The sequence below is a fragment of the Danio rerio genome, chromosome 3 (genome assembly GCF_049306965.1).
Source record: "Danio rerio strain Tuebingen ecotype United States chromosome 3, GRCz12tu, whole genome shotgun sequence".
Classification (NCBI taxonomy): domain Eukaryota; kingdom Metazoa; phylum Chordata; class Actinopteri; order Cypriniformes; family Danionidae; genus Danio; species Danio rerio.
In genome coordinates, this window is record NC_133178.1 from 59120331 (window position 1) to 59132500 (window position 12170).

Here is a 12170-nt window from a genome sequence, read left to right on the forward strand (position 1 = left end):
TTACAAGCTTTTATTGGCAACTGTAGTTGCCAGGTAAATGCTGTAATGTAGTGGAATTACAAGAAAGTACTGTAAGGTAGAATACAACTTAATTGTGTATTTTTGTAAAAAAAAAAAAAATTCACATAAAATTAATAGCTGTAAATGGATTAACAGCATTTACAGCAATTTACAACATTTTTACAACACATTAATGGCAACTTTTTTGCCAGGTCCTACAGTACTTTTTTTACAGTGATGCTTTAATAAAGGATAAAAAAAGTGTATATTTTAACATTGTATTGCTATATGTTAATGGAATATTTTAAAAAAAAAAACCTTTTTGAAGACAACCTTTTTAAAGAACAGTTTTGTTTGCAAAAATTTTTTTAGGAATGAATTGTTTTACATACCATTTGTTAGGAATTGTCAATAAATCAAAAACTGGTAACCATTCAAGCACTGCCAAAGATTTGTAATATTTATTCCTCTGGGCCAGCTGCTAAGCTGTTACATATAAGTGAAGAGAACATTTTAGAGATGACAGTGTCTGAGCCTCATTAATTGTGCCACTGGCTCCAGGGATGAGAGATCTGGGGCAAGCACCTGCTGCAGAAGTGGGTAAGAATGATGAATGACGTCCTACATCACCCATCCGCTTACCTCTCTCCTCCATATTGCCAAGTTGCTCACATCATGGGGACAGAGAGCAGTCTGGGCTCTCCTCTGGGGCATATAAGGCATAGCCACTGTGATAAATAAAAAAAATGATGTTGAAAACATGAAACTTTAGGAACCACAACTTTGTTTTGTATTAATTTTATTTTCGTAGCAGTCCCAAGGATGGTGTATTTTCCACATAGACTGTTATTGGTTATTAACCAGTAAGTTTGATTTCAAAATACAGACCATTAACTAAAGTTAGACAAGCAATGTTTTCTATATTGAAGATGATTGTCTATATCTTAGAGGTTAGTTGTCCATTGCACCGACAACCATACAGCAAATTTCAATTGAAAATTTTCATATTTCTTCAATGGAGGTCATTCATCGTGCAGGGGTATACTGATACAAATGGCTGGTTGGGAAGAGCTAATTCCTGGGTGTGTGATATCACAAACTCTAAAAACCTCAAAGCTAATTGACCCTTTTTAGATTTAAGTTCATTTAACAGATGGAGTATATGAAACCTGACAGATTTCTGGACCTTAAAGTTCAGGCTGTTTCCTCACTAATGCAGGTTCTTTGAGAAGGGGGAAACTGCAGACTTCCAGAATACAGGCAGTATTGCGGCCTGGGTCCTGTTGTTCCTGATGTGTCCAGTAGGGAGAAGCAGCACAGTGTTATTGTGTAACGAACAAACGTTACATGCTTTAATTGTTGTTTTAGTTTCTTGTGATGTGAGAAGCATTGGTTGTAATATTTCTACAGGCCACTAGGTTGCACTAGAGGGGAGTGAGAACTGGATATGTTCCAGTTCACCATAGAACAAGTGAGTCGTGTTTGGTAGAGGGAACCACATGGTAAACTTAGGCTACCGACCCACTCCGGTTCTGATTTTTTTGAGAACATTATTGTTGCTACTCAAATGTGAGTATTGAATAAGTTTTAAGTTTGAAAAGTATTTTCATTATTTAGTTGTGATTTGCCCTATGTTTATTTCTTATGTAGACAGGACCTGTTGTCCTAGAGATGTTCAGATGAGGTGTTTGTTGGTGCTTTCAATGGACTGCAATGATTTGGTTTCAACATTCTTTATGCTTCTCATTGGCAAGTGAACTATATGTGTACACTTGGGATGATGGTCAGTGACTCTTAAATTCCTCATCGTACTACCGATTTCCCAGTTTAAGGAAGTGGATAATATTGCATCGCACTCAAATCCATCTACGCAACATTCACCCAACCATCTATATTGATTACTTTTGTTTGTGTGGACTATATACTGTATACACCTGTAGAGAAATTAAACAAGAAGGAAAAAGGGAAGAACAGGCTTGTGAAGTTTATTTTAATTTCAGTATGTGTGAAATAAAAATTCTGTGAACTCCCTCAGTGTAACATCTTGCATGCATAGAGGTGGTGTTACAATTGTTAGTAGCCTCCAGAACCTCAACACACCAGATCAAATGTGACACGATGAAGGGGTATGTTAAAAATTGTTTAGCAAACGTCAAACTTTTTTTTTTTTTTTAAATTAGATCAAGGTCGATATGAGTGTATGTTAATACGTAAACAAATTTATGTAATTCTATTCACAAGCAGAGACAAAACAATAGCAATGTTGTTAGTTTGAGTCAATTTCTAGCTAGCTATGTGTAAGCTAGCAACATATACTACATCTCACTTATGTAGGTAAGTTTTCCTATAAATGTTTTTGTCTGTTTTTAGGCTGCATGAGAGCCTTTTTTGGGAAGATATTTTTCTGACCTGTTCTTATCTTTTTATTTTTATTAACTTCATCGTTTAAAATAATTAAATTACATTTGCAGCAAAATTACAATGCGTGTAACACTCCATACGAGAATTTAACGGCACACTCACTAAAAAGCTAAATTAATTAATTATTTAATTAATTTAATAATAAATGTTATGTGCGTTTATATTAAAACAACAAAACATTCATTATCAGTAATTGACCACCAACAATCACAAATAAACCTATATATGTTCTTACTAATTTTATTTTATTTTCACTTAATCTTAATCATGTCTGATTAATTATTGAAGTTATTTTTGCTAGTATTGTTAAATATTAAATTATAGACTGTATGTGTTTGCTGGATAATTAGGCCTATATGTTAATTGTGATGTCTACTTCACCTGTGAATCTGTGATTATCCATTCTTTTTATGGTACTGTTTGGGATTGTATCCCAAATAATAATAGTAGTAATAGAAAATAATAATAGAAAATAAACAATAAAAAAGCTTAAGTGAGTGAGCAGTTATTCTCTTTCATTATTACATTCTCTTTAACCTGCTCTACATAAAAAAATGTGTGTGTGTGTGTGTGTGTGTGTGTGTGCATATGTGTGTTGTGTTTATTTGTTTTTAGCGATCATGGCTGTCAGCCACTACTATACTATATTATTCCTCCCAATTTGACTTTCTTAACTTTATATTAAAATAAATCCAAACAAAGCTTTAAAGATCTGAAAACTGAATTGATTTTATTTTGAATTAGAATTAAAATTGAATCACATTCAATTACATTTAATATAATGCAATCCTGTTCTAAATTAAATGTTATTTTATATTTGGTTTAAATGCCATTAGTAGTTTAAACAATTAAATATTTGTTTACTTAAACTATCATATATCCTGCATAAAGAAACTCACAATTATAAGTGGTCCACTAAGTTTATTCATAGCTATATAGTGTATATTTTTAGCATAAAAGTTTACATTACATATACATATATGAATATTGTTTCTCACTTATTGTTTCAGAAATGTTATTGTAACAGAATTTGTTACAAAGAAAGTAATTAAATATGATAAATATAGGAAGGTCAGAATCAGAATTGATAGCTGAAAATAATAACATAAAAAATAAAATGCTTAATCATAAAATATATCCAATATAAATGCTTAAATCATAAATCTATTATTGAAAATATTTTTTTATGTTTTACTTCAGATAATATATAAAATTTACATGAAATAATTTTTGCTACACATTTTCCATTCCTGACTATTTTTAGATAGCTGGACTAGGAACAAGACAAAAACTCCTCTTAAGTGAGAAAAGCATTTTTTGCAGAGTATTTATAAATAACTTATTATAATTTATTTATTTATTTACATTAAGTCATTTAGCAGTCACTTTTATCCAAAGCGACTTTCAAATGAGGACAAGGAAGCAATTTACACAACTATAAGAGCAACAAAAAATAATTGCTGTAGGCAAGCTTCAGGTATGTAAAGTGTAAGACGCAAAACCATTAGTAATAATTTATTTATTTTTTGGTAGGACAGTTAGCGGTGGAGCCAGAAAGGGAATTGCAGACTAAATTAGAGACTAAATAGTTAAGTTTTTAGTCGTTTCTTTAAGACAGCGAGTGACTCTGCCGTTCTATAAACTCATTCCACCAACTGGACAGATTGAACGCGAGAGTTCGGGAAAGTGATTACTTCCCTCTTTGGGATGGAACCAAGAGGTGACGTTCATTCACAGAACGCAAGTTTCTGGAGGGCACATAAATCTGCAGAAGTTGGAGCAGAAGTCGCTTTGTAAGCAAACATCAGAGCTTTGCATTTGATGCGAGCAGCAACTGGCAGCCAGTGCAAATGGATGAGTAGCGGAGTGACATGTGCTCTTTTAGGTTCATTAAAGACCACTCGTGCTGCTGCGTTCTGAAGCAGCTGAAGAGGTTTGATAGAGTTAGCTGGATGCCCAGCTAGTAGAGAGTTGCAATAGTCCAGTCTAGAGAGAACAAGAGCTTTAACAAGGAGTTAAGTTGCATGTTCAGATAGGAAGGGTCGGACCTTTCTGATGTTATAGAGTGTGAATATTTATTTATTTATTTATTTTTAGTGATCAAGTATTCAGCATCATTTAAAGAAGAAATTAGAGAACTGATGTTGATGCCAATAAATAAATGTTAAAAAAATGTTGTCTGGGTTTTGTTTGTCAGGTAGCTATATGGTCCTTTTTAATTGTTTGTCTAGAAGTTCTGCAGCTGTCTGGTAGCTAATATCACTGCATTCTCATCAAAGCATATCATTAACCTATATTACACTGCATTTTTTTCAGTTATAATTTTATTATTTTCAGAATGCAACTTTGTATACAACAACATGCAAATATCTATGTGAAAACATATAACTAGGCTACAATTAATCATTACACTATCCAACTATTTGTGTTGAAATATTTCTAAATAATTAAATGTAAACTAATTTGCTACGGGGCTTTGGTATCTGAATTAGTATGCAATTGTGTGTATATTTAAACGTACTTTCTGATACATTAGCTTAGCGTTTGTATTCAGCTAACAAGCAAAAAGTATATTTGTAAATAGTTTATTCAGTCTCTATCAAGCTTTCGTCCAACCAGTTGTCTCATTTTCAAAACTCAATTAGCAGAGCATCTGCTTCTGTGGCCATAACATTCACACATTTCATGTCGTTTTCTCCAAAATATGCAGTCAGTGAACACATTTCTACCATGCTTACATTTTACAACAGACAAGCTATACCTCCCACAAAATTATGGGTTGTTTTTGTAGTATTTACGAATGTTAACACAAAACAATAGCAAAAACAATAATCCAAACCTTAGAAACAAAATAAAAACCTCAGCTTCTGCAATGGTATCAGTTCAAAAACAATATTAATATCAAAAGACTGTGGCAGAGGCTATTTTTATTTTATTACATTTACACTTATAGTAAGAGTAGGACTTTAAGTAGTGATCTTGATGAAAATGTGACCTAACTCTGAAGATTGCAGAGATTAGAAACAGTTTTTAGATACTTTTTTTAAAATCTGGGCTTTTTGCTGTTGTTGTTTTTTTTCTTTGCTAGAATGCTCTTGTGTGTTCTTGGATATTTTGTTCACTTTAAGCAATACTGTAAAACCTTTTCTGTTCTATTATACTATGTTTCTACTGTACAGCCTGTAGTAAACCGTAAAAGAAAAAAATTATTTGCTTTTTACTGGAATGCTTTTAAATGTGAACATTACTGTACAGCTGGACATACGTTCCCAATCAAGACATTTAGTGTTAAAACGGTGGATTGCATGTTTTGCATGCAAATACCTGTAAAACTGAAACATAAAAGTCTCTGCAGTTTTTGTAATGTCAACAATAGACAGCATTTTGAAATCTGGTGTATTTTGATTCAATGCATTTACCTTGTGAAGTGAAAACAAGTGTTATTATTTGACAGAATAATGTAATTTTGAGTCAGATTTCCAGTGTTTTGGAAAAGTTAGTGTGCAGAGAAAGATGTGTTCTATTTTGAAATGAAGTTTTAGTATATATTTAACAAAATGTATTTTTGACAAGATTAACAGCTTGGTTAACAGCTTAGAAAAAGTATCTAAAGAATGGATAAGCACTTGTTAGAGATTGAAAATAACTAATAATCTGGAAGATTTGACTTCAAATGTATTATTTGGCTACTGTATTATTTTGGCTATCCCCCCTACTGGACACATCAGGAACGTAAAACTTTATGGGTCATAAAACTGCCTGGATCCAAGTCTGCAGACGCCCCATATAGGGGTTGTTTTAGCATTAGAAAACACCCTTTACTGTAGTCAAAGACAAGTTTTTGCCCTCTGATTAAACATTGATGAAATACTCTACGCTGATGTGGGAAATTCTAGACATTCACAGAGTTTGTGATGAAGATGAGGTTGTTTTTTTCACGCAAAATAGATCTGAGGATCTGACTGCTTTATTTTAGATTTAGTGAAGACGACAGGTCATTTTGACCCAAAGGGCGAACAGTGTATGCAGAATTCTAAGACAGGAGTGTTTAAAAAAAAATGTCATAGAAGAAATTGTATAGATAATCAAATGAGCAGTATACTTCATATCCTAGTGTTCTGAAGAGACTAGTGGTGGAAAGAGTATTGAAAAATCATTCTCAAGTAAAAGTATCATTACTTACCCAAAAATGTAGTGCAAATACAGTAAAATTATCTGTTGTAAATATTACTCAAATTATGAGTAAAATGTAGACCTTTTAAAAGTTCTCAAGAGTAGTGAGTAGCCAGTATTACAGTGTGAAAAGCTGATGCGTTTACATGCAGTTTGTGCTGGGATGTGAAAAACAACATTCTGTAGTGCAATTAGTGATCTTCCTATATTCATTCTTTCGTTCCTTCCTTCCTTCCATCAATTGTTTGTTCATTCTGTCCTTTTAATCATTTGTTTGTTCCTTCCTTCCTTCAATTATTTGTTCCTTCCTTTCTTCCTCTCTTCACTCCTTTGCTTATTAATTAATTTATTTGTTCATCCATTTTTTTGTCCCTTCCTTCATTTGGTCCTTTGTTCATTTGTCGTCCGTTTGTTCCTTCCTTCCTTAGTTTGTTCAGTCCTTCCTTGAATCCTTCCTTCCTTCATTTGGTTCTTTTTTCCTTTATTAATCAGGTCCTCCTTTCCTTCATTAGGACCTTCCTTCCATTCCTTGTCTGGCCCTTCCTTCTATTCTTCATTCATTTTATTTAAGGCTGTTTGACGAGTTCAGTCATTAAAGTCGACAAACTAATCCTTCATTTTCTCATCAGTGACATGCAGTCTAAACAGTCTCTGGGTCATTGCATGTAAAGATTTTGGACACTTTTAATGCTTCCCAAAGGATTTGCTGCATTTATAAAGTGCCAATGACTTGAGGTTGATCAGTGTGATGCGATTTACTTTCAGTGTGCGATTTGATTGGACATGAATCGCAGGAATGGTTTTTCTACTTTAGTCAATCACCATAGATAAGAATGAAATGTAGTGACTGCAGGTTGAAGGAATGTAGTGAAGTAAAAGTACAGACACCGCAGATTTTAAGCCCATTTATTAACTTGAATAAATGTGTGCTAATTTACAATTATTCAGTTTTTAAATGAATTTCAGTAACATTTTTGTCTAAAATGAAAATGTTCATTTCTCAGCACTGGGTTGCAGCCGGAAGGGCATCTGCTGTGTAACATATGCTGGATATGTTAGTGGTTCATTCCACTGTGGCGACCCCTGATCAATAAAGGAACTAAGCCAAAGGTAAATGAATGAAAATGTAACTGTACAGTTTATAAAGTAATATTTTCTGTCTTTTAGTACATATATTATATGAGACTTGCTTTGTTTACCAAATAAGTGGATCTAATTGGACTTGCATTGTAAACATTAAATACAAGTTAAAAAGGTGTTCATTTTATTTAATATTTTATTACACTTTAGTTAAGATACTCCAAAATTCCACATAAATCCACAATTTTGTTTTACAAATCTCTGTGCAAAAAATGTCCACAGATTTTGACTGGCCCTAGTTATAGGCAAAGAGTTTAGAAAATGTTGATGCTTCAAATGAGAGGGATGTTACATTTTTGTCTGCCGCTGAACATGGCTTCTAAAGATAGTGGGAAAAAAAATTGCCTTGTATGCTAATGACCCAAATTTAGCATAGGCGCACCTCAATATCGCTCATGACTCCAGTGTTTTACTCATGTCAGGCCAAAAATACAATCTCAGAGGTTGCTTGATCTAGGTCAACTGACATCTTTTTTTGGATCACAGAGAAAGAAATTGTGCCATCTTAATGATAGCAGTCTCATTACCAAGATGAACAGCAAGAAGCCTTCCCACATCAGTTTATTTTTACGTGAATCAAACTGGGTTTCTTGAATTGCGTAACATGTTTTTTAATACAGTCAATTATTAGCACCCCCCCCCCCCTTTTTTTTTCCGCAATTTCTGTTTAATAGAGATAAGATTGTATCAACACATTTCTAAACATACAACATAAACAAATAATATTTTACTGGATGTTTTTCAAGACACTTATATCCAGCTAAAACTGACATTTAAAAGCTTAGCTAGTTAGGTTAACTAGGCATGTTAGGGTAATTAGGCAAGCTGTTGTATAACGATGGTTTATTCTGTAGGCTATCGAAAAAAATAGGGGCTTATAATTATGACCTTAATGTTTTTTAAAAAACTAAAAACTGTTTTTATTCTAGCCGAAATAAAACAAATCAGACTTTCTCCAGAAGAAAAAATATTATCAGACTTACAGTGAAAATTTCTTGCTCTGTTAAACATCATTTGGGAAATAAAAAAAAAATTTAAAATCAAAGGGGGGTAATAATTCTGACTTTAACTGTAGTCAATTTAAAAGAAATTTTATTTAATTCAAAAGTGTTTACGTTTATAAAATACTGAATCTTAAAACATTTTATTAGTAATATACAAAATAAAAGAAGATATTATTCAACAAACATATATACAAAAGCACACCAATAACTTACAGTCAATTAATATGAATACAGTGTTGTTTTTACATTGCAAAAAGTACAACAATTCAGATAATAAATAGTTACAATTCAAACATTCTGTTACTGTGTATACAAAGCACTGCAGTACATTTCGTTACAACTATTGATAAAAATAAACACAACATATTCTATCAACGTTCACCATTTATAAACTCACCTATCATAGCTTTATTCTGTGACGCATAACTATGAGCACCAAATCTAAAAACTTGCACAGTCACTTGCTCACCAAACGAAAATATCGTAAACTATTAGCCTAAATCTTGATAATGCTACCATTAACCTGCTTTCTGGAAAACAAGCTTTTGTTCACTAAGGATTTAAAAAAGATAATACGGTAACACTAAACAATACGGTAAACACTTTACAATAAGGTTCATTAGTTAATGCATTTACTAACATGAACTAATCATGAACAACACATGTACAGAATTTATTAATCATAATTGAACATTTACTAGTACATTATTAACATCCAAGTCCATGCTTGTTAACATTAGTTAACGCACCATGAGTTAACATGAACTAACAATGAACTACTGTATTTTCATTAACTAATGTTAACTAGCATGAACAAATACAGTAGTAAATGTATTGTTCATTGTTTGTTCATCTTAGTAAATGCATTAATTAACATTAACTAATGAACCTTATTGTAAAGTGTGACCGATAATACAGTGGGAATTGTGATAGCTCTGTTCCAAAACATATAGTGACCTTTCATTGCCTTCTTAAAAAGGCTTCTTAACTGAAATGTCTCTCCTTTTTCATTTATTTGACAGTAGTTGATTTGACAGAAACTCTACATTCAGTATAGTGGATGCACAAGACAAGCTAATTCTGACATTAGAAATATTTTTCCAGTGAACTGAATTATGCTTTTCAATACTTAAATAATAAATATCCCCACTTGACAGAAATGCCTTAAAACAATGGAAAGTGTAATCAAACACAAATAATGCAAAACCATTTGAGTCAGGAAAGTACCTGTGATGCTAGCTATGGCTTGGAGTAGAGACACAGAGCATTTACCATTGTTGAGGTGAATGAAACGTCTTTCTCCTCAGAAATCATTTTACAACTTGTTTTAAGGTAGCAAAAAATAAATAAATAAAATAAATAAATAAATAAATAAAATAAATAAATAAATAAATAAAATAAATAAATAAATAAAATTGGTCAGCAGACTTAACAAATTATGTGCATATGAAGGGCTCTATTTTAACAATCTAGGCGCAAAGTCTAAGGGCCTTATTATACACCCGGTGCAATAAGGCGCAAGACGTGTTTTCCCTGACATGTTGCTATTTTCAGACCAATGCCCTGTTAAAAAATATAGCAAATCAATTTGCATTTCTTTGTTGGACTCATGGGTGTTTCGGACTAAGGCGCATTGTTAGCAAGTTGCTATTTTGTGGAACTAAAGGTCCGGCGCAGAATGCATTAGTTGGGCACCTCGCTTACACATTGCTTAAAACACGCAGGATGTACAACAATATGCAAATATATTTACTAATGAAAAGGAATGAAAAAATTTTAAATATTACAAAAATTATTACTTTTTACAGAAGTATAAAAACCACTGCCTTTATGCCTTCTTTATCTCGGGGACGTTTTCAGTTTATTCATGACAATTTGCTTTTGTATGTTTTTATTAGTAGTAATATTATTTCTTAACTACATGTTTATATTTGTTTTATTAAAAATAGGCTTAGATTTGTCCACCTGTCTGGTTTTGTACCATATTGGGCATAGCATGTGGGTCTTTAAATAAATCAGTTTTTGTCCACACTACTGTACATTATTACTGTTCATTTATTTGTTTGCTGGAAATTAGAACTGAATTTAGAAATAGTTCTGAAACAAATCTTTGCGCTTAAACAAAATTAATTATGAAGGAAAATGGATGTCCTTAAAGGGCCCTGAAACTCCACGTTTCAGCAGGGTGTTTTCACACCTCTAGTTTGAAAAAAGTCAGGAAAGTGGGTGTGTCTTGCTCTGTTTGGGTGGGACTGTCGGGGTAGGGAAAATGGGAAGGGTTTAAAAAAAATGGGAGTTGCCATTTGGGCACATGCTGAGGACTGAAGAAAAACAAACACACACACATAGAGAAGAAAGACAGTGTGTTCAATAACGGTGAAATTTTTGATACCACACGTCGTATAAAAGAAAAAAAAAACCTCTGCATTTCTCTGTAACTCAGATGCACTCGGTAGGTCAGAAAGCTGTGTGTGTGTAGACAATCCTGTCACAAAATGCGGCGAAATTTAAACACGACGGTCGGCAATAGTTTGCTTACAGTGTTCACGTGTTTATACACAGAGAGCAGCATTTACAGCGGATCTTTCAGTCCATAATATTGTAGTGATGATAACGTAAACTAATTAACTTAGAAATCATTTCGATTAAGGTCTGTCTTTAAACACTGAATGAGTACTGTTGACCATACGAACTATAACTTTGCCATCTGAATGAACAAAGAAAGAGCGCTGATCACACATGTACCAAATCTGTAAACAGGGCAATCAGCACATACTGGAGCTGCGTCTTTTTTAAAGTCCATTTCCAGATGAGAAAAGCTATTGAGTAAAAAATGTTCCAAACAAACATACTTCTTTCGCGCGTTGTGTGCACGGATCCACACGTGAGTCCAGCAGCGCTCTCATAGAGAGAAAATTAAAACAAACCCTTTACTGCAGCACTTAACACTGACGACCCATATCTCCAAACAATTCTTATTCTTTTCCCACTACTTTTGGCAACACGACGTGTGTGGTCTCTCTGCCATCTGAACACTGTTTCAGGTACAATCTTCGAAGCTAGCATGCATATTAATGAAGTTGCAGCGCATACATAATGGCGCGCACTGATTGGTTTGAATCAAGCCATACTCATGAATGAATGCAGCACACTCGGAGATGTAATACGGTATACCCAGGTACAGACATCCAGTCTACATGCTGGAATACACACTAAGTTCGTGACGCAGCTTCAAAAATTAGTTTCAAACCGGAAGTATGAATTTGCTCGAAATAACGCAAAAACAACCAATTTTCACTTTTTAGTGGAACATGTGTGTCTTAATAGTGTTTTTAGCAGTGTGGGACACATATACGACTGTCAACAGTTCAAATGTGTTTTGGTGTTTCGTGACCCTTTAAAATAGCAAAAGTGGATTATTCGGACACACCC

General features: G+C 33.3%; 1 long non-coding RNA gene across 1 annotated transcript; it reads left to right on the forward strand.

The window, feature by feature from the left end:
* Window positions 1-1440: 1440 nt before the first annotated feature.
* On the forward strand, window positions 1441-1968 carry LOC101884549 (uncharacterized). The gene is made up of 2 exons (NR_170141.1): window positions 1441-1569; window positions 1651-1968. It is a non-coding gene; the product is annotated as an uncharacterized lncRNA (long non-coding RNA).
* Window positions 1969-12170: the final 10202 nt, after the last annotated feature.